At 36.7% G+C, this 23098-nt stretch overlaps 1 long non-coding RNA gene across 1 annotated transcript in view; it reads left to right on the top strand.

Moving 5' to 3' along the window:
* The window catches only part of LOC126418459 (uncharacterized), a 92824-nt gene that overhangs the window by 408 nt on the left and 69318 nt on the right, over nt 1–23098 (top strand). The window lies entirely within an intron of this gene.

Below are 23098 nucleotides of genomic sequence, written 5' to 3'. Positions count from 1 at the left end.
ACGTTAAAAGCCTGGTAGGCAATATCCATAGTAATCTCATACTTTCTGCATGTGATGGAGTTATCCCTAATTGAGTACTATTTTAAAATGCTGCACAAAACCCAGTCAAATCTCAATAAGATTTCAGAGTGGTGCAAAGATTGACAGCTTGTTACAAAATGCCTTGAAACTCAAAACTGAAAACTTCACAAAATGCAGAAACGTACTTACTTTTCGTTTTCTAGTGCTTGTCCATCCCGAATGTTGGTAACTTTCATAGCTATGTCACTTCCTCTTGTTCGGAAAGGTTCCTGTCTCTAGCTCCTTTAATACAGACTTCAATTTCTTGCGAGTTATCCCATTGGTTGTTAATGTTAGTTCCCAGGTGCGCTAATTTTTATTTATTTCTGCATTAAGTTCACCATTAATATTTAGATGACAGCTTGGTATGTCTATCTTACTGACTATTTATTTTATTTATGTTCAGTTCTGTGACATAATGCCCAATACCTTTCTTAATTGAGTATGCAAGATGCTGGAGACTATTTAAGCCGATATTACAGCGTAGCTGATATTGATCAGCTAATCTCCATCAAGACGATACCTTCTTCCACATTTGGGCTTCTTTGAAGAAATATCTCGAATGAAGATTAGACGTCAGTGTCAATATAAAACAGCCGAGATCACTCTGCGCCATATCTCTAAAGTACCAGATTTCTCTTTTTCTAACCTCACAGCAATATATTGATTCTAATAGAGGTTAATCATTCATCATCTATCCTACTTCTTGTTAGTACCTCAGTCACCTTGTATTGCTGTAGTCTACCAAAGTCCTTCTGATAATGAAAGACCAATAGCCGTCACAATACATCACCTCTGGAATAAGATCTGAATGCAGAACAAACCTCTTGCGTACCGGCAGTATTACAGAAGACACACTGTGTAGGTGCAATTCGCTCTTCATAAACATTTTTAGATTTTTTTGTGAATAATTTTTATCAATATTTTTAGGAGATAGCTTATCAGACTTGTTGTTTTGAAATCATTGTATTTTTAGGTCCTCGTTTATTAGCAACTTTACAATACCTCATTGAAGCCATTCTTCGCGAATGTGTAGCACATGCATGTCCGTCTTATCTAGATTTCTGTAGTGCTTGTTTACCTCAATTCGAAAAGGAATCATTGCTGCAACAGCAAACATGTGTACATGTGTACATCTGTCAGTGATATTAACTATGCTAGATCGTAACGAATTTCCAGTGCATCAAAATCAAGGTTCACTAATGTCGAAGAATATGTTGTTTATGATCATTAATATGAAGCTGTCTGTAGACACCCTAACACACCGATGGTGGACGCTTTCTAACTTTTTTGGGAGAGTTAATCCACAGATCCTACTCTGTCAATCGAGCCAGCATGAAACATTGGTTTTACAAAACAGTAAAAGGTATGACATGTCTTCACTTGTGTCCACCTACTGAGATATACCAAAATGTTTGGATCATTAAAGGTTCTCGTTTCAAGATATTTTACGTGTGATAAACAAGTAAGCTGATAGTCCAATCTGAGATTGGAAAATCTTACTGTTTGTTTCAAGCTGAGAACGGCATCCGTCAATCATAATTTTGATGTGTATTTTCATATAACACACATACTTTTCTGGGTAAAGATTGTAAAACCTACGGCTTCCGTCTACACATTCGACTTCCTCAACGCCATTTGTATTTCATGTGCCGTGATAGATAAATGGGCCCAGAACTGCGAATGGTTTCACATATACAGGATGTCTAAACAATGTGTCCCACAGGAGATGGTACTAGTCAAATCTTGAAAAAGAACGTGTAGAAACATATGTCCGGAAACAAATAATTGTCGAGATACGGGTATTATTATGGTCATCTGTGTAATGACACTATAGCAGCTGCTCACAGGGGTTACCACTCGTTCCGATACATCCCTCATACCTCTTTCTCAAAGAGCCACCAAGTCGGGTAAATACAGACTGCTGTTGTCATATCTTGTTACATGCATGGCACACACACACCTCTTAGGTATGTACCTACTCGATACCTTGGAATAACACTTTGCCTTCAGTTATCCGCATAGACAGAAATATGAGTGATTAAGCGCATGTCACTGGGGCTGCTGGACCAATTTCTCTCTCACTCAACGTTTGTGATAGTCGCTGCCGCAGTATAGATAATCGGGAGGTGACCTCTCTTGCTTAAATTACATTCCTTGTCTTTCCACGAGGGTGACATCGTCCAGGGTTGTGTGTAATTTTCCGTTCGACAGTTGAGAATAAATAGCACCTGTTAATTTGGTCGGTGAAATGTATGGCCCTAGTAGTGCGCCACCCACAATTCCTACCCATCCATCGATTTGCATCGGCCCACACAGGTTTATTATTGTAATTTATTGTCACTCTATGTGTGAATCCCACTTCATTCGTTAGTAAAGTGCAATTTCTACACAGAGGATGTTCAGCGATCCATCTTAGAATCCATCTATAATTTCGGAAAACGGCGTTTTGGCACGAGGGCTTCCCAACCCATTTCGTGGCTCAATTACCGGGTGCAAGACTTTTGAGTAGACGCGACTTCGGCAGTTTGCGTGTCACTAATTCAACCCAGTTGTCCAGCCAGGGAAATGAAAGTACAATTTAATACGGAGCTCGAATCACATGTCGTTCATCGCAATTCTGTACATCACAGAGAGGTGAATGATAGATCAAACAAACTGAAAATTTCCGGCCGGGATTCAGTCTGCAAACCTCTCGATCTCCAGACACGCACTTTACTGCTACACCACCGCGCTCTATGTGATTTCGACAAAGTAACAGCTCGTGTAGAACTGAACTCGCAAGAGCATGGTTTATGCCTTCAGCAGTTCCAGTTCTTCGCGATCTGCTTCTGGATTGTCTCCTCCTCGATACATTCGTCCCTCTCCACTCCTTGTGTGGACAGTACGAGACCTCCCAATTTCTTAATCCGAATCGTCCCTTTATATATCCTGCTGAACATTTTTTTCAGTTGCAGTATGACACTGTACGTGTAGTTCGCCGTGCACTGCACATGTCAGTCGATTAACGCAGGTGACTAAACCATACCAAAATACCACGATTGTTACTTCTCGCATAAAATAATAGGAGTTCAATTCACTACTTGCATTGTTCGCAAGGAATAACCGATTTCTTTCTGGTGTCAGCACTACCTCAAAACGATGTGTACGGAATGGACGACGTAGAAGACAGCTGAAAGTTCCTTCTGTGACAACAGCATCCGTAGGAGACTAAGTAACGACACGAAAGAGAAGAAATGAGAAAAGTACGTCAAGACGTAAGCAGCTTACACATCTCTATACTGACCTTTCTCAACGCATGTAAAATGGTCCTTACCTCAATAAATAGTTGGTCCCATACTAATACACTCCTGGAAATGGAAAAAAGAACACATTGACACCGGTGTGTCAGACCCACCATACTTGCTCCGGACACTGCGAGAGGGCTGTACACGGCACAGCGGACACACCAGGAACCGCGGTGTTGGCCGTCGAATGGCGCTAGCTGCGCATTTGTGCACCGCCCCCGTCAGTGTCAGCCAGTTTGCCGTGGCATACGGAGCTCCATCGCAGTCTTTAACACTGGTAGCATGCCGCGACAGCGTGGACGTGAACCGTATGTGCAGTTGACGGACTTTGAGCGAGGGCGTGTAGTGGGCATGCGGGAGGCCGGGTGGACGTACCGCCGAATTGCTCAACACGTGGGGCGTGAGGTCTCCACAGTACATCGATGTTGTCGCCAGTGGTCGGCGGAAGGTGCACGTGCCCGTCGACCTGGGACCGGAGCGCAGCGACGCACGGATGCACGCCAAGACCGTAGGATCCTACGCAGTACCGTAGGGGACTGCACCGCCACTTCCCAGCAAATTAGGGACACTGTTGCTCCTGGGGTATCGGCGAGGACCATTCGCAACCGTCTCCATGAAGCTGGGCTACGGTCCCGCACACCGTTAGGCCGTCTTCCGCTCACGCCCCAACATCGTGCAGCCCGCCTCCAGTGGTGTCGCGACAGGCGTGAATGGAGGGACGAATGGAGACGTGTCGTCTTCAGCGATGAGAGTCGCTTTTGCCTTGGTGCCAATGATGGTCGTATGCGTGTTTGGCGCCGTGCAGGTGAGCGCCACAATCAGGGCTGCATACGACCGAGGCACACAGGGCCAACACCCGTCATCATGGTGTGGGGAGCGATCTCCTACACTGGCCGTACACCACTGGTGATCGTCGAGGGGACACTGAATAGTGCACGGTACATCCAAACCGTCATCGAACCCATAGTTCTACCATTCCTAGACCGGCAAGGGAACTTGCTGTTCCAACAGGACAATGCACGTCCGCATGTATCCCGTGCCACCCAACGTGCTCTAGAAGGTGTAAGTCAACTACCCTGGCCAGCAAGATCTCCGGATCTGTCCCCCATTGAGCATGTTTGGGACTGGATGAAGCGTCGTCTCACGCGGTCTGCACGTCCAGCACGAACGCTGGTCCAACTGAGGCGCCAGGTGGAAATGGCAAGGCAAGCCGTTCCACAGGACTACATCCAGTATCTCTACGATCGTCTCCATGGGAGAATAGCAGCCTGCATTGCTGCGAAAGGTGGATATACACTGTACTAGTGCCGACATTGTGCATGCTCTGTTGCCTGTGTCTATGTGCCTGTGGTTCTGTCAGTGTGATCATGTGATGTATCTGACCCCAGGAATGTGTCAATAAAGTTTCCCCTTCCTGGACAATGAATTCACGGTATTCTTATTTCAATTTCCAGGAGTGTATTTATAGGAAATGTTTTTATAGTTTTGATAAATACCGTCTGCTGTTAATATATACGATCCTTTGTTTTAAACGCCTTATATAACTAGCAGTATATCGAGATACGACAAATGTGCATTTACGTCTGTTCTCTGCAAACCAGTGACACTCTCCCGTTTGTCGAACAAATATGTGACCAACAGTACTATAGTTCGTTCATATGCTCAACACAGATGAAGACAGATGAATACAATCCTGGATGATTATATCATGGATTTTATTCGCAATTTCCTTCGTAGAGTCATAACATTTTCCCAGTACCATACCAATGAAACCAAGTCCGTGACTTAATTTACCTATGATTGGTCCTACGTGATCATTCCATTTCACATCCCTGCAGAAATGTTACCTCCCCCTCCCTCCCTCCTCCGAGTTATATCCATGAGTTGAATGATTCCAGTTGTGACTCATTTTTGTTTTTGGAAATTTACAAGGACTTGCCATCCTTTGCGCTACTTTGAAACCTTGCAAGAATCGACGGAGTATATGCGCAGCTTTTTCATAGAATAATCTATTATAACGGTATCTTCTGTGAGATGTGTTAGATCTTTATGTACATTGTCTGCTAGATCATTGACACACGATGGACTGCAGTGGTTCCGACACACTTTCCTGCAGCAATCGTAAGGGTACTTATAGAACTCTCAGTGGCCTCTGTAGAAGATAGCATGCTCCATCCTCCCTAGCAAGTCCTCAATATATGTACAAACTGTATTTGAAACTACATCAAATCGTACTTTCGTTAATAAGCGTTGGTGTGGTATTGAGTCAAATGCTTTCCAAAGTCACAAGATATGTAATCTAGCTGATTTCTTAGATCGGGTCAATCTATAAAGAAAATTTAGTGTGATCGGTTCCAATTTCTTTCAGTTCCTACTGCACTGAGACTAATTTTGTGTCATCAATTTCTGAATGGTTTCATTCGGCTCACCACGAATCCTCTTCTGTGCTAACCTCTTGATCTCAGAGTTGCATATGCTGCAACGCAACGTCTTCAGTTATTTCTTGGATATATACCAATCTTCGTCTTATCCTTCAGTTTTTATCCTGTACGTATCCTAAGTGCCATGGAAGTTATTTATTTACGCACTAACACACGACCAGTCATCCTGTCCGTTCTTCTCTCTCCGCCGATTCTGCAGAGAATCTCCCCATTTATCATCTTATCAGATCAACTAATTTTCAACTTACTTCTCCAATCCCACAATTCAGACACTTCGATTCTGTTGTTTCCCAGTTTCTCCCACAATCTTTTCCATAGAATGCTGTACTCCAGATATGCATTCTTACAAATTTCTTCCTTAAATTAAGATCGATTGTTTATTGTGATGAACTTCTTTGGTCGAGGAATGCCCACTTTCCTGTGCTAGCCTGCTTTCTATATTTTCCTTGCATCTTCCATGGTGCGTTGTAGTGCTTCCAAGGTAACAGGATTACTTGACTTCATCTACCTCCTAATCTGCAGTTTTGGTGTATACTTGTCGGGATTTCACTTCTGCTGCTTCTCTTCGTTTCACTCACAGTGCATATCCATGCTTGGAAGACATCAATCTGTCCAACACGCCATGTAATTCTTTCTCACTTTCACTAATAATACCAATAACCGAATCTCATCATTGATATGCTTTCATCTTGAATTTTAATACCATTGATGAACATTCCTTTTATTTCCATCACTGGTTTTTCCGTTTGCAGATGGAACAGTAGGAGTAGAAGTCTATATCCCTGTCTTCAAACCTTTAAAATCTCAGAACTTCGTTCTTGGTCTTGCATTATTATTTTTACTCTTTGGTCGTTGTATATATTATCTGTGTTTTTTTCTGACTCACATCTATTGCCCTGGGAATGTCGAACGCCTTGCACCTTGTACATCGTCAAATGCTTTTTCCAGATCGATAAATGATACGACCACATCTACAGTTTACTTAAGACATGGTGGCTGAAAAAAGAGTTGATGGTTGCGTCAATTTCGAAAGCACTTTGTCGCTTTGTCTGCAGGTTGTGGCCGCGATGGCGCAGGAACCTGCAAACGTACCAGCTGTCCCTAGCGGAGATGCTGCCAGCAACCAGGAGCCGGTACAGCCGGTGGTGGGCGACGGAGCTGCTGGGGACCAGGCGCTGCAAGACCGCTGGGGGGCGTCCATTTCCTTCCACAGCGGCTGAGCGGACTGCTGGCACATTCCAGAAATAGGAGGCTCTAGTTTGTTATAAACGTTTCTTCCTTTACGGTTTAGACATTTAAAGTACTTTTCCTGTTTCTGTATCAAGAGCTTCCTTTTCATTTTTCAAAACGGTAAACGAAAATGTATTACAAAAGAATGAATAAACTTTAGAATTCAAAAAAGCATTACTGACTTCGTTTAGCTACTAAAGCCAGTTTAACTCTTATTCTAAGAGCAAAATTCTGAAATAATGTTTCCTACACAACCTTATTTATTTTCTGGTTTCCATCTGGTCTCTTACCTAGCAATAAATAAGACTGTATATACTCTGAGTATTCACTGATGGGGATGGAAAAATTTCATACCTTGACACACCAGTCTTACATGTGTACACATGAAAATGTAAATGTTTGCGTTCGCGTCTCCGAAATTTCTTCATTAATTGTTTAAAAATTTTGATCAATATTGCACTGGAACAGGAGCGTGTTTTTATACACCTACTGGAGCGTCATATGGCACATAACCACATGTATAAAAGAATAACCGCATCTTCGTTTGTTATACCTCTAAATTATGTGGAAATACTTCACTGATTGCTTCGAAATTCTGACAAACCATTTCAGGTGAATTTGTGTGTGCTTTTATATACCTATTCTTTAATGTATATGATATATATAAACAAATATGAAATATGTAAGGGGAAACAATATTATCAAAGATCTCGAAAAATTGTTGACCGAATTACTTCAAATTCTCACAAAGTACTCTCGTGAATATTCAGACCTTCATAGGCTATTTAATTTAATATGTGTAATATATATATGCCATAAATAAAGGGGAACAATGTTACAAAAAATTTCAGAAAGTGCTCGACCGATTTACATCGGAATTCTACATGCAGCTGTAATAAACTAATGGTCTCATATAGGCTCTATATTTTTTGTATGTGTAATAAATCTATGAAATTTACACGAATGAAACGTTATTAGCAAACAGGAGAGTTGTATTTATGGTTTATTTGCTTATTTTAGAATACTACTACAAGATCTGAATTTCCAATAACAATGAACAAAGCCTGTTGTTAGCAGGGGGAGGGGGGGGGGGTGGGAATTCAACATGAACAGAGGAGTGGGGCAACATTGACGTAGAGTTGTTGAGACAGGGGCAGGAGAAAAAGTTGAGGGAGAGGGCAGGAGAAGATGGGCAGAGAAAGGGCGAGGAGGTGTTGGACAGATACAGGGGGGAGAGAGAAGGGCAGGAGGAGGTAAAGAGAGATAGGGAGGCGAGGATGCACAAAAAGAAGGGAGGAGCTGATGGACAGAGAAACTGGAAATTGGGTGGAGGAGGAGATGGACAAAGAGAGGTGCAGGAGAAGACAGAGAGACAAGGATGAGAAGGAGATTAGAACGTGTATCCACTTCTCATATACATCAGAAACGAGTGTTTTCTCTTTTTTTGCTTTTCTATTTAACCAGACAGCCACATTGAAGCATGGCCAAGAACAGCTAGTTTATTAGATTTGTAGAGACTTAGATAACGTAACATATATTACACAAATCAACATTCATCTCATTGGACTGATGTCCGTGATGAATATTAGTATGAGATGTGGCACCCACAGGCACGAATAAGCTTTTGTAGCCGTAACAGAATGAGCAATAACGAGCTATGCCTGAAATTGATACTGTATCAGTTTATTAATAACACCGTCTGGAGATTGGTATGAATGTGTACGTCTTACTGCCTGGCTGGGATTCGTCAGCTGATGTCTTTTTGATAATTTTTCTTATGTTTCGCCGGCGCGAGTGGCTTGCTTTGTGTAGGCTTCACCCTCCATTAGTAGGGGTGGACTAGCAATGGAGGGTGAAGCTTTGAGAACGCCAGAAACATGTGCTGGTGAAATGTTAGAAATATCATCAAACAAATTTCTGCCACAGAACCCAAGTCAGAAGCTAACAGGCAGTTTGTCAACAAGTGGTCACGAAATGCTTAAAATTCAGAACATCTTCCCATCGCAATCCCAGATATGGTCTATTCGTGGACTGGACAGGCGAATTGAGGACCCCCACATTCCTTAAGGCGTTTGGCTTGTGAACTGCAATGTTGGTTCTTATGTTACTGAGCTAGAACACATCCTCTGGCATCTAAGTCATGAAGGTTATGACAACATCTCTTTGGATGTTGACGCTCCTCTTTCTTTCGGTGCCTGCTGGGAAAAATTGTTGAGGTATTCCTTCCTACACAGTACTAGACACTGCTGCGTTACTTGGCAGTGATACGAAGATACCACATAAAATAAACAAAAAAGCACTGAAACTATACAGAAATTGGCAATAAGTAATCATAAAACACACACACAGGCAAACAAAACGAAATGCACAACAATTAAACAGAGGGTAAGCAACTAATTACACATTATGATGTACAACAAAAAACCACACACAGAGTAGGAAACATAATACAAAGACAGGTGCTCAACATAGCATATAGAAGAAACTCAGAGGACCAACTACTGACACTGCTAATATGGTATGCACCATCTAACGAGCAATTGCTCTCTGCATGTATATCTTGTCTGAACATGTAGGAATCTCAGCACCAAATAAATAGAAAACCTTACATCATTAATAAGTAGCAGCTCCAACACATTTTAGAGCATCTAATGGTACAGATTCTCCATCTAACAAATATAGAAATCGGATTGAAAGATCTCAAAACTAGTAATAGCTTGCACAAAAACGTCACGATTGAAGTGAATTATCATATATAAAACGAACAGGGCAAGGAAAAGCCATACTAAGCGAATACATGTCACACTGTCATAAAGGAATTGCAAATACTGCTTTGAGAGGGTATTAATTTAAATCAATGGGGAAAATTCAAAATTTGTGCCAGACCAGGATTCGAATTTGGGTTTCCTGCTTACAAAGCAAACGTGCTGACTACAGCGCCGTCCAGGCACAATAGGCATCACAACTGCAAGGAATACCTTAGCATGTCTCCCAGCAGATCTAAATTCTCAACTTATCCACACACTGCTAATTAGTGTCCCTTGCCCATTGTCCCCAGATTTTCACAGCTATTCGTCGATTGCTGTAAGAGTTCTAGGCTGGTGCCCATCTGCACTGAAGAGATCATATATCTATATATTTCTTTCTTTCTTTCTTTGGACCATTTCCCCCACCAACATTGAGTCGGCTGTGTTATTATGGGTTTGGCAGTGTTAGTTGCAGAGGGTGGCCAGATGCCCTTCCTGCCACCAACCCGAAACCCCCGGTATGGAAGTAGTGTACCCCAGCTGTCTGTGTCTAGTGTAAGCCATGAAATAGTGTGAATGTGTCCAAATGTCTGTGAGTTGTATAACTGAGGCAGTACTTTTCGACCAGCCCAGTATTCACACAGTGGGATGTGGAAAAATGCCTAAAACCACATCCAGGCTGGCCAGAATACCCGCCCTCGTTGCTAATCCGCCAGGCATCTTCGATCTGGGGCCGGTGCGCCTAACTGAGTCCAGGAAGCAGTGCAGTAGCGCTCTCAGCTACTCTGGTGGGTATCTATCTTTCTTTGTCCATCTTCAGAATGAAATACACCACTGGTTCTATGTATTAGGATCTGACAGTTTGTTGACAGTGTTCTGGTGGTATGCACAGGTCTTGTAATTATTGTAAAAAACGGGACCGCTGTTTTCCACATGTAGTGATGGTGCCTAATAGTGAGCCAGTTGGGTTCTGTAGGATTTACATAAGGTAACTTTGGTTGCCTAGAAATCAATGTGAGTTCACTTTAGACCAGTGTAGCACAGGAATTACATCAAGCATGAAAGGATGCAGGTGGTTCACAGTTGTCAGTGTGTATTCGATTACCACCACAGGGCTCATGCAAGTGTAGAAGAATATCTCCTGTAGCATAATACTGCTTGCACCAGGCTGTATCCATGGTGTGCTGGAGGTTCTGAGTCGTCATACACCTCGATGAGGGCATTAGTGGAAGTGACCATCAAGCTAGTGTAGCCAAAATGTGATACACCCAAAGAGCTGGCATGTTTCCATTCACTGATCGTCGAATCTTAATGGTCCCATAAGCATTGAAATCGTAACTGGTTGTTGGGACAATATGTGACACATAAAGGGTCTGTTGCAGACTTCATTATCAATAATGTGCAATGAAGAGTGTGCTCTGAAACACTTCTCCATGCAGCCAGCTGGAGTGACCGCGCGGTTCTAGGCGCTACAGTCTGGAACCGAGCGAGTGCTACGGTCGCAGGTTCAAATCCTGCCTCAGGCATGGATGTGTGTGACATCCTTAGATTAGTTAGGTTTATGTAGTTCTAAGTTCTATGGGACTGATGACCTCAGAAGTTAAGTCCCATAGTGCTCAGAGCCATTTTTGAACTTCTCCATGCACCAGAGTAATGATCCCATGCGGATTCTAGCTCAGGCAACAAAAATTCAATGAATTCAGTTTCTCCCTAAATAAAAAGTACAGTTTTTCAAATCAAAAATCTTCCCACTCTTAATACAGTGATCACAATGTGATTAAAATTAATCAATGCTAAAATTAATCAATTAAAATAATAAACATGAAATATTGAATTAATTACTTATATTTTTATATGAAATAATTTTCATTTTAATTTCATAACAATATTTATTTTTCTAGAGAATCTAAAATAAATTTTTACTTAAAAGATACAAAAATTTTTCTCTGTCAATACGAAATAAAAATGCCCAGATTACAAAATTTGCATAATTATTATAGAAAAAATAAGCTCAAAGGTTATCAAAATTAAATAAAAAAGAAATTAATTAAATTGTTATTAATTATAATACAAATGATCTGGAATATAAAACTGTAAAACAACTTTAAAAATAGATGAATCAAAAAATTCAAAAATTTATCCTTAACTTAATAAGAACAGTTAATTGATTTTATTGAAAATAATTAGGATAATGGTATTAATAATGAATTTGAGAATAAAAGCTTAAATTAACTTCGAAATATTTGAAAACAAGAAATTTAATTGGATATCCTAAACTTATTAAATAAGAATTAATTAGATGACTTATCTGGTAATAAGTATGCAACCAGTCTTTTTTTTAAATTTTAAGTACAATTCATACTACCATACACTTGTTTTCGAGATATTGAGGGCTTGTCATCAGATGGAGGCATTATAAGAACATTATGCTGTGGACCATGTATAGCTAGATGCTGTGCTGATGCTGCAGCCGAAAATGATGGAAATTTAGTAATTGGTGATGAAACATTTGTGAAACTGGAAGTTTGTTATGTTTTAGGTATTTACAGTGCACTGCCTTGTGGTATCCGCATCAAATTTATTCGTACAATTTACATTACAAACTATATACACAAATATACACAGTACTTAGCTGCACTTGGTTTTACTATGACTCATAGACAGTAAACAGTGGGCATCTTTACAAAGAATATCAATTAAGCAGTAGATGAAATTCTTGAAGAACCAAAAAATTATTTTCTTATAGAATTAACAGACACTGAAAAATATGAGAAAAAATGAAATATTCCCATAAATGTTCATGCACATGAGGGGGAAAAAACTTAAATATATCCTCTTTCCCATAGAAAAAACAAACAAGAAAAGCATGTTAATCTTCTTTTAATTAAATAGGAAATTAATTCTCCATATTTTAGGATAAAAGACATATCTAGATTAACTAGATGACAATCAATTAAATATTAAGAAAAAACGATAGTAAGAAACAAAAAGAAGTAAAATAATTATGCCAAAAAAGGAGAACAAAGTAGATTTAAAAATTATAATAATACAGTAAAAGTGCTTTAGTAATTTATGCCAATATCGAATGTTTATTAAAATATACTAGCACTTATCAAGCAAAATCTTGATCAATCTTATACTGATAGATATAGCATTTACAATTCCTTTAAGTTACTATATAAAAGTTTCTAATGGTGATCGTATACCACCTGTGGAATGTGAGTTAAAGACACCCCCAAAAATTTGTAGAAGTGGTGAAATGAGAGTCTAGTGAATTTGAAGAGTTATGTGATAAAAATGTTCCAATAATAATGCCTAAAGAACATTATATAAATTTTAATATATTTGAAAAATGTTTTATATATCAAGGGAAATTTACTGATGGAGAAAAAAAGGTAAGCGATCATTATCATTTAACAGAAATATTTCAAGGGGCTGCCAATAAAGTTTGTAATATTATTTATAAAAATTCTTCTTTTCTCCAAGGTTATATTCATAATTCAAGTGTTCTTCTGAATATTGAACAATTATAATGAAGTCCGATGCTTCTTTACAGAGCATAGGGGGATGATGCAGGAGACCCACACCGCTTTACTAGGCAAGGTTCTAGTGCAGGTGGTTTGCCATTGCCTTCCTCCAACCATAATGGGGATGAATGATGATGATGAAGATGAAACAACAACATCCAGTCATCCAGTCATCACGACGCAGGAAAAATCCCTGAACCCACCAGGAGTCGAAACCAGGACCCTGTGCTCGGGAAAGAAGAACACTACTGCGAGACCACGAGCAGCATTTCATTTACTAAATTAGGTTAAGACCAATTAAAATTAAGTTTTTTGAATGCTTTCAGATGTATCCCGTTAAATATTATAAATTATCTTCTGTTTTGGAATAAGCACAATTTAGAGGAACAACAAAATATTTCAAATACAAAAAATTCGATTTAATCTTTACAAGATGACTCTATTCATAGGTATATATAGATACTGAGGAAAAATCAAAATAAATAAAGTTACATAAAAGGATTTTTTCTGATCATGACTTAATAAATCCAATATGTAATATGAAAATTAGTTTGGGAAACATTTAGAATGAAAAATTTGGAATACTGCACGAAATTATATAATGAACCTCATGTTTTGATATTGGGTGATTCTTAAGAAAATTTCAGAGATACATGTATTAACCCCCCCATGAACCATGGACCTTGCCGTTGGTGGGGAGGCTTGCGTGCCTCAGCGATACAGATAGCCGTACCGTAGGTGCAACCACAACGGAGGGGTATCTGTTGAGAGGCCAGACAAACGTGTGGTTCCTGAAGAGGGGCAGCAGCATTTTCAGTAGCTGCAAGGGCAACAGTCTGGACGATTGACTGATCTGGCCTTGTAACAATAACCAAAACGGCCTTGCTGTGCTGGTACTGCGAACGGCTGAAAGCAAGGGGAAACTACAGCCGTAATTTTTTCCGAGGGCATGCAGCTTTACTGTATCTGTTGATGGCGTCCTCTTGGGTAAAATATTCCGGAGGTAAAATAGTCCCCCATTCGGATCTCCGGGTGGGGACTACTCAAGAGGATGTCGTTATCAGGAGAAAGAAAACTGGCGTTCTATGGATCGGAGCGTGGAATGTCAGATCCCTTAATCGGGCAGGTAGGTTAGAAAATTTAAAAAGGGAAATGGATAGGTTGAAGTTAGATATAGTGGGAATTAGTGAAGTTCGGTGGCAGGAGGAACAAGACTTCTGGTCAGGTGACTACAGGGTTATAAACACAAAATCAAATAGGGGTAATGCAGGAGTAGGTTTAATAATGAATAGGAAAATAGGAATGCGGGTAAGCTACTACAAACAGCATAGTGAACGCATTATTGTGGCCAAGATAGATACGAAGCCCACGCCTACTACAGTAGTGCAAGTTTATATGCCAACTAGCTCTGCAGATGACGAAGAAATTGAAGAAATGTATGATGAAATAAAAGAAATTATTCAGATTGTGAAGGGAGACGAAAATTTAATAGTCATGGGTGACTGGAATTCGAGTGTAGGAAAAGGGAGAGAAGGAAACATAGTAGGTGAATATGGATTGGGGGACAGAAATGAAAGAGGAAGCCGCCTGGTCGAATTTTGCACAGAGCACAACATAATCATAACTAACACTTGGTTTAAGAATCATGAAAGAAGGTTGTATACATGGAAGAACCCTGGAGATACTAAAAGGTATCAGATAGATTATATAATGGTAAGACAGAGATTTAGGAACCAGGTTTTAAATTGTAAGACATTTCCAGGGGCAGATGTGGACTCTGACCACAATCTATTGGTTATGACCTGTAGATTAAAACTGAAGAAACTGCAAAAAGGTGGGAATTTAAGGAGATGGGACCTGGATAAACTAAAAGAACCAGATGTTGTACAGAGATTCAGGGAGAGCATAAGGGAGCAATTGACAGGAATGGGGGAAATAAATACAGTAGAAGAAGAATGGGTAGCTTTGAGGGATGAAGTAGTGAAGGCAGCGGAGGATCAAATAGGTAAAAAGACGAGGGCTGGCAGAAACCCTTGGGTAACAGAAGAGATATTGAATTTAATTGATGAAAGGAGAAAATATAAAAATGCAGTACATGAAGCAGGCAAAAAGGAATACAAACGTCTCAAAAATGAGATCGACAGGAAGCGCAAAATGGCTAAGCAGGCATGGCTAGAGGACAAATGTAAGGATGTAGAGGCTTATCTCACTAGGGGTAAGATAGATACTGCCACAGGAAAATTAAAGAGACCTTTGGAGAAAGGAAAACCACTTGCATGAATATGAAGAGCTTTGATGGAAATCCAGTTCTAAGCAAAGAAGGGAAAGCAGAAAGGTGGAAGGAGTATATAGAGGGTCTATACAAGGGCGATGTACTTGAGGACAATATTATGGGAATGGAAGAGGATGTAGATGAAGATGAAATGGGAGATATGATACTGCGTGAAGAGTTTGACAGAGCACTGTAAGACCTGAGTCGAAACAAGGCCCCCGGAGTAGACAATATTCCATTGGAACTACTGACGGCCGTGGGAGAACCAGTCCTGACAAAACTCTACCATCTGGTGAGCAAGATGTATGAAACAGGCGAAATACCCTCAGACTTCAAGAAGAATATAATAATTCCAATCCCAAAGAAAGCAGGTGTTGACAGATGTGAAAATTACCGAACTATCAGCTTAATAAGTCACAGCTGCAAAATACTAACAGGAATTCTTTACAGACGAATGGAAAAACTAGTAGAAGCCAACCTCGGGGAAGATTAGTTTGGATTCCGTAGAAACACTGGAACACGTGAGGCAATACTGACCTTACGACTTATCTTAGAAGAAAGATTAAGGAAAGGCAAAACCTACGTTTCTAGCATTTGTAGACTTAGAGAAAGCTTTTGACAATGTTGACTGGAATACTCTCTTTCAAATTCTGAATGTGGCAGGGGTAAAATACAAGGAGCGGAAGGCTATTTACAATTTGTACAGAAACCAGATGGTACTTATAAGAGTCGAGGGACATGAAAGGGAAGCAGTGGTTGAGAAGGGAGTAAGACAGGGTTGTAGTCCCTCCCCGATGTTGTTCAATCTCTATATTGAGCAAGCAGTAAAGGAAACAAAAGAAAAATTCGGAGTAGGTATTAAAATTCATGGAGAAGAAATAAAAACTTTGAGGTTCGCCGATGACATTGTAATTCTGTCAGAGACAGCAAAGGACTTGGAAGAGCAGTTGAATGGAATGGACAGTGTCTTGAAAGGAGGATATAAGATGAACATCAACAAAAGCAAAACAAGGATAATGGAATGTAGTCTAATTAAGTCGGGTGAAGCTGAGGGAATTAGATTAAGAAATGAGGCACATAAAGTAGTAAAGGAGTTTTGCTATTTGGGGAGCAATATAATTGATGATGGTCGAAGTAGAGAGGATATAAAATGTAGGCTGGCAATGGCAAGGAAAGCGTTTCTGAAGAAGAGAAATTTGTTAACATCCAGTATTGATTTAAGTGTCAGGAAGTCATTTCTGAAAGTATTTGTATGGAGTGTAGCCATGTATGGAAGTGAAACATGGACAATAAATAGTTTGGACAAGAAGAGAATAGAAGCTTTCGAAATGTGGTGCTACAGAAGAATGCTGAAGATTAGATGGGTAGATCACATAACTAATGAGGAAGTATTGAATAGGATTGGGGAGAAGAGAAGTTCGTGGCACAACTTGATCAGAAGAAGGGATCGGTTGGTAGGACATGTTCTGAGGCATCAAGGGATCACCAATTTAGTATTAGAGGGCAGCGTGGAGGGTAAAAATCGAGGAGGGATACCAAGAGATGAGTACACTAAGCAGATTCAGAAGGATGTCGGTTGCAGTAGGTACTGGGAGATGAAAAAGCTTGCACAGGATAGAGTAGCATGGAGAGCTGCATCAAACCAGTATCAGGACTGAAGACCACAACAACAACAACAACATGTATTAAGTTTTCTAAACTCCCTCCTTCTTGGTATTATACTACTCTGGGTTTATCTTGTGACGCTATGTTAAAAATACTGTAATTGATCTAGAATTATTAAACGACTATGACATGGTTTCAATGCCTGAAAAAGATTTGATAGTGGAGGTATTTCTCACAGTATTAAAATATATGCACAAGCAGATATTATAAAGACTCAAAAAATTTTATTCCTGAAGTAAAATTCAAGTTATGCTGCTTATTTAGATACTAATATTTTATGTGGTTCGGTTGTGTGTCTCAATTTTAACCATTTAAAGGATTCCAGTGGTTAGACACGAAAAATTTTAATTTCTAAAAAAACAGCTTTAGAAGTCGATTTCGAATCACACAAAACTACTTAATTTACACAAAGATTTGCTTTTAACACCAGTAGGAGGACAAAAATTAATAACATCAAATAATCGATAAAAATATGTGGTAAATCCTAGCTGTGTGTTAAACAGAGCATAAATCATGCATTAAAATCTATAAATATCCATGGGATATTAAGTTTTGAACAACTTAAAAAAGTGACTCGATTTTACTACAGAACTGAGAATAAAGGTGACTAAAGATTTTGAAAAATGTTTTTATAGATTAAAATAAATAATTCTGTTTTTGTAAAACGATGGTCAAAAAATAGACAAAATATTAAAACAAAATCAAACCCCAAAATATGCGTGCAGTATGTTTCAAAACCAAACTATGTACATGACGATGTTTTCAGAAAAATTAATAGAAATGTATATGAAAAAAACAGTTATGATTCGATAAACCTGTTTATATTAGGGTGATTATTTTACATATTTCTAAAATTAAAAAATGTAAGTTTTTCATAGTAATGTTATGAAAGCGAAATATAGAGGACATGCTAATTTATATTACAAGGACACTGATTCATTTACATACAAATCAAGAACCTAAGATTATTGTAACAATATGAAATCGATGCTGAACGAATTTCATATAAGTGATTGTTCAGAAGGCAATATTTATGGATTACCACTAATAAACAAAAAAGTTTTAGTAAAAGTGGGAGATAAAAATTTTGGAAAAATCATGGTACACCATGTCAGTTTAAAATCCATAATGTATGATTATAGATGTGAGAAAAAATATAATATAAGAAATCTGAAGGCGTTAAAAATTTGTAGTAACTGTGAAATAACTTTCAATGTTTATTAAAAAGATTTTAGACAATAAAATAAAACAACATAGAAAAATGAATTTGATTACATCTTAGAAATGCTAATTATTGAATGCTGAAAAATTGCTTTAAGTGTCTACCATGATAATAGGCTTATATTAGAAACCAGGACAGATACTGTACCACATAGATATTATAAAATAAAAGAATTAAATATAAACAATTAAAGAAATAATTAAATCTTAGCACATTTAAAATTTTCTAATGGTAAGTTTTTTTATGTATTCCAACTAATTCTTTAACAAATTTTCCTAGAAACTAGATATTTTTCATAATATTTTGATATATATTTTTGATATTAGGCACTCTTTACAGTGGTTAGTGTTACAACAATTTTTAAAATTTTATTCCTTTTTTGGAGGATCATAAATACATCAAAAATATATTTGAACAAATTTAACTCTTTCTACCAACAAATATACTTTTTACTCCATTTTTAAAAAGCTTGTTTTTGTATACTAAATAATTTTTATATTCACTTTGCTTCTTTATGATGCAACTAATAAATACTTGTATTTGATGATAGATTCTTTTTAGCTATTTGTATTTCTTTATTAATTTTTTTTTTGTTGCACAAAGGACAAATAACTTTAATTGCATTCTCCATTTATGTCTAAAAATCCCTAAAACTTGAAAAATGAAAATGAAGGAATAAATATATATTATAAAATTTTTTATAACAAGTGAAAGCGTATTTAAACCATGCTAACAACTTCTTTAAATTTAATAATAAACAAGTTTTAACGATTATTGATGAAAAAATAATCCTTGATCTTTATGTGAAATGGACTGCCAATATTTTAGGATATGAATGTCCCCATAGTGTTATATAACCTGATGTTAAAAATTGTTGTAAAATTATACAGGTTTTAATAGTGATAAAACTCCAGAATCTAAAAAATTACATCTCTTAAAAAATTATCAATGTGCCTGCGTTTTTTTCTTTAGTGTGAGTTCCAAAATGCCTAGTCTGAATATTTCCTTTATTGGGCTTGTGAAGCAGCTTCACCTTCTGGTCTTAAACATGATAATTTATAAAATTGGAAAAAGAAATAGAAAATTATGAAAATGAAATAAAGAACTAAAAAATTTAATCAGAAGTCATGATAGACATATGGAGTTTTTGAGAGTGGCTTTAAATTAAATTACACAAAATGTTCTTCCATTAACACAAAATGCATTATTGAGATCAACATTTTTTCTTTTATAATTATTTGATAACAATATTATTTCTAATTATTATGTTGTTCAAACACATAGTAAAATTCTTCAAAAACAAATCAATACTATTAACAGTAGACATCCAATTTATGAAGCAGTGTTACAACTTAATTATGATCATAATTTACTTAATGAAATAAAGATTGAATGTTGTTAGTTGTCGCAATTATTTCAATAAAAGTGAGGAGCCATCGAATTTTTTCATAATTATTTTTCTATAATATTCATAACGATTTTTTTTACATCTAACACACAAAACTCACTAAATCCGTCTGATCCAAACTGCTCGAATTTAAAATTGCTAAATATTTCTGACATTTGATCATTCTTATTAAATTTAATTTTAATATCGAAATGTACTCTATCTTCTCTGATAAAACAACTAACGTAGTTGGCATTACACATGCTACCAAAGACAGTGAAATTAGCAATAACAATTTCCATTTAGACAAACAAAAATTTTATATAATAATTATACTTGTATTTTGAATTATCTAGTTCTAACGATTTAACATATACATCATCTCCTCCCCTTCTTAACATCTTCTGAGCAAGATATATGACATGATAATTTGCTTTTGTAGTTCTTCATAAAAATATCCTTTATTTTATCTTCACCTAAAACGATTAATTTATATGTGATTAGATTAAAATAAATATTTCTTTCAGTTATTTTTACCAATTAGCTGTATAGCCTTCTAAAAAATTCCTTTAATTTCAGTAATTCTAACTATTGCCATCTATGTATTTAGACTCATCAATAGATACAAATACATTAACTTCTGTGACTTCATTTTTATTGTCAAATACTTGTATTACTGCATTCATTGACTAATTTTAAGACTATATTTCTCTAATTATAATTATCTTGAAAAGCAAATTACTTCATCAAATATAATTATCTTTACATCTACTGGCATAATTTTAACAGAATCTTTTAATATTATTGTAGAAAGGTGGATACAAAACCGATTTCTAATGATACAGTGTCACCAGTCACATTGTAAAGTTCATAAAAAAGGTAATGTAATATCAAAATTGTGTCAAGATTGACTTGTATTTACATTTTGACCAACAACACCTGTAACGTAATCATAATCAAATTAAAAATTTTTGTGCCTCTCCTATAATAAATGAAAATTTGATATTTTGTTTATCATCAATTTTTTGGCATGTTGATTTAATATATGTAAGTAAATTTGTTACTTCTATTTCTATTTTTGTTAAGTTATTATTTAGTTGCAGGTTATTTAATGCAAATTCTTGTTTAATAATATAATAATTAAATTGTATTAGATTAGTCATATAATCAGCATTTGTGGAAAGATCTTTTAATTGATTTTGTAAATATTGTTTAATAACAGTATCATATTCGCTTATTGGATTTTACAAATTAATGGTTTAAAACTAAAACAGGCCTTGGTGATTTTGAAAAATTTTATTTAATTCTTTCTGAAATTGTTGAATCATATATTCTATTTTTGAATTGAATGTTACTGTTTTTTATCTACATGATTCTAAAGCAGGTATCTTGTTTTCTAATGCTCACAAATGTATTTGGTGAATTTTAGGTTGCACCTTATTTTCGAAAACGCCCCTGTCACTATATTAAAAATTTTATTAAACTTATAAATTATAGGTCAATAGCCTTCACAGAAATAGACACAAATGACCACATATTATTACTTCATTAAAATTGTGAATTCGTTGACCATTATAAGACAGCTCACTTCAGCCAAGACCTTTAACGAACTCTTTGGGATTATTTCCTTCAAATAAAACAAACACCAATTTTTTATCGTAATTCTTATGATACATCTTGTAAGTATCATCTTTACCAGAAACATCTAACTTAAGTATCCCAGATTCATATTGTCTAGGATGATTAGGTAATTCATCAATCATAAAGACGCCATGAAAGAATTTTTTTTGTGTTTTTTGCTCCAGTGTCAGCTTTCTTCTGTACTGCTAAATCATGTCATTTTGTTCTTCAAATTCTTGTTCTTTTTGATTATCATCTATTACTGTTTCTGCTAAGGTACCGAGTACCCTACTGGTAGCAGCTAAATATGGCAATGCCATCAAAGTAAATGGAAGAAATCATCCTCCACGTTTTGTTAATCTGCAACCTTCTTTCTTTTTTGTTAAATAGTCTATGTATCCTATGTATGTCTGCTTTGTGTCTTGTTCTATATCTTTATGATCGCTGTATGGAAAAAATCATGATTTTTAAAAGCTTCATTTAGTGAATCTATTCCTTGATTGCCTCTGGCTAATCTCCCTTCTAATTTTGTTCCCGACCCTCAATAATTACAACCAGGGAGATGCATTTCAAATGGTTATTTGTTAACTAAAGTATTAACTAATCCTTTTCCATATTTTTCTGTTTTCCAAAACGTGTGTGGCAAATTATTCAAATATAGTTTCAGATAAACTATTGGTTTTGGATTGTTGATAATGACATAACTAAATTTATTGGTTAACATGTGTGTTATTCCAACTTTTTCACTGTGATAATTTTTATTTCCATCAAATTCTTCTCCATGAATAACTGCTAAAATATCAATTACATCTCTTATCTATAATATAATCCACTGGACTTACTGTATGTTTTTTTTTTTTTAAATTCAGTTTCAGCTCTTTTCTCATCCACACTCTGCAGTGAATCATCCGCATTTCTTTGCCTCAAAGCTGGCAGAAAATCAGCGACAGTTTCTTTTATTTAATATTTATATTTATTACATGCACTTTATTTTATTTTAGTCAGATTATTATCAGAATATATTGCTCTTGAATAGTACAAAATATACAACTTATTTAATAAATCAGAATCTGTAACTCTTGTATTCATATAATCTATAATAATTTGTATTTTAGTTAAAAGATTTATTAATCTGTTCCATGATGAGACCTTTCACAAATAGTTAATTTATCTGGATCGAATTTTATTGGTAATTTACCAACAAATTTAAATGTACCAACAGGTCTAGACCCAAAAACCTTGTCTCCACTTTGGTTAAGATATTCTAGCATTCTTTCACTTATGTTTATTTTTTAGTTGTTTTCTTGTTTATATTAATATTTTCTTCTTTGTAGTTCTTCAATTAATATTGTATTTCTAACTTGGTTAACGTACAGTGTCATTCATCACTTTACACTGCTTAATTGCATGTATGTCATTAAATTCTTCAAAATATTTATAGCCAAACCATCAGCTTTGTGAGTTTTCTGTTCTGTTTTATTGCTTTCAGAGATGATCGCCGTTACCTTCAGTACTGTCTTTAACTTTTTCGATTGCATCAATAACTGGCTGACATTTTTCTTACATTTTTTCAGATTCTCATCTTGGTTGTTTCTCCATTTTTTTAATCCCTCTTTTAGTTGCTTCTTTACCTTTCTATT

Source organism: Schistocerca serialis, chromosome 9 (genome assembly GCF_023864345.2).
Source record: "Schistocerca serialis cubense isolate TAMUIC-IGC-003099 chromosome 9, iqSchSeri2.2, whole genome shotgun sequence".
Classification (NCBI taxonomy): Eukaryota; Metazoa; Arthropoda; class Insecta; order Orthoptera; family Acrididae; genus Schistocerca; species Schistocerca serialis.
The sequence above is the reverse complement of the archived record's forward strand: the minus strand, read 5'-3'. Positions and strand labels throughout refer to the sequence as shown.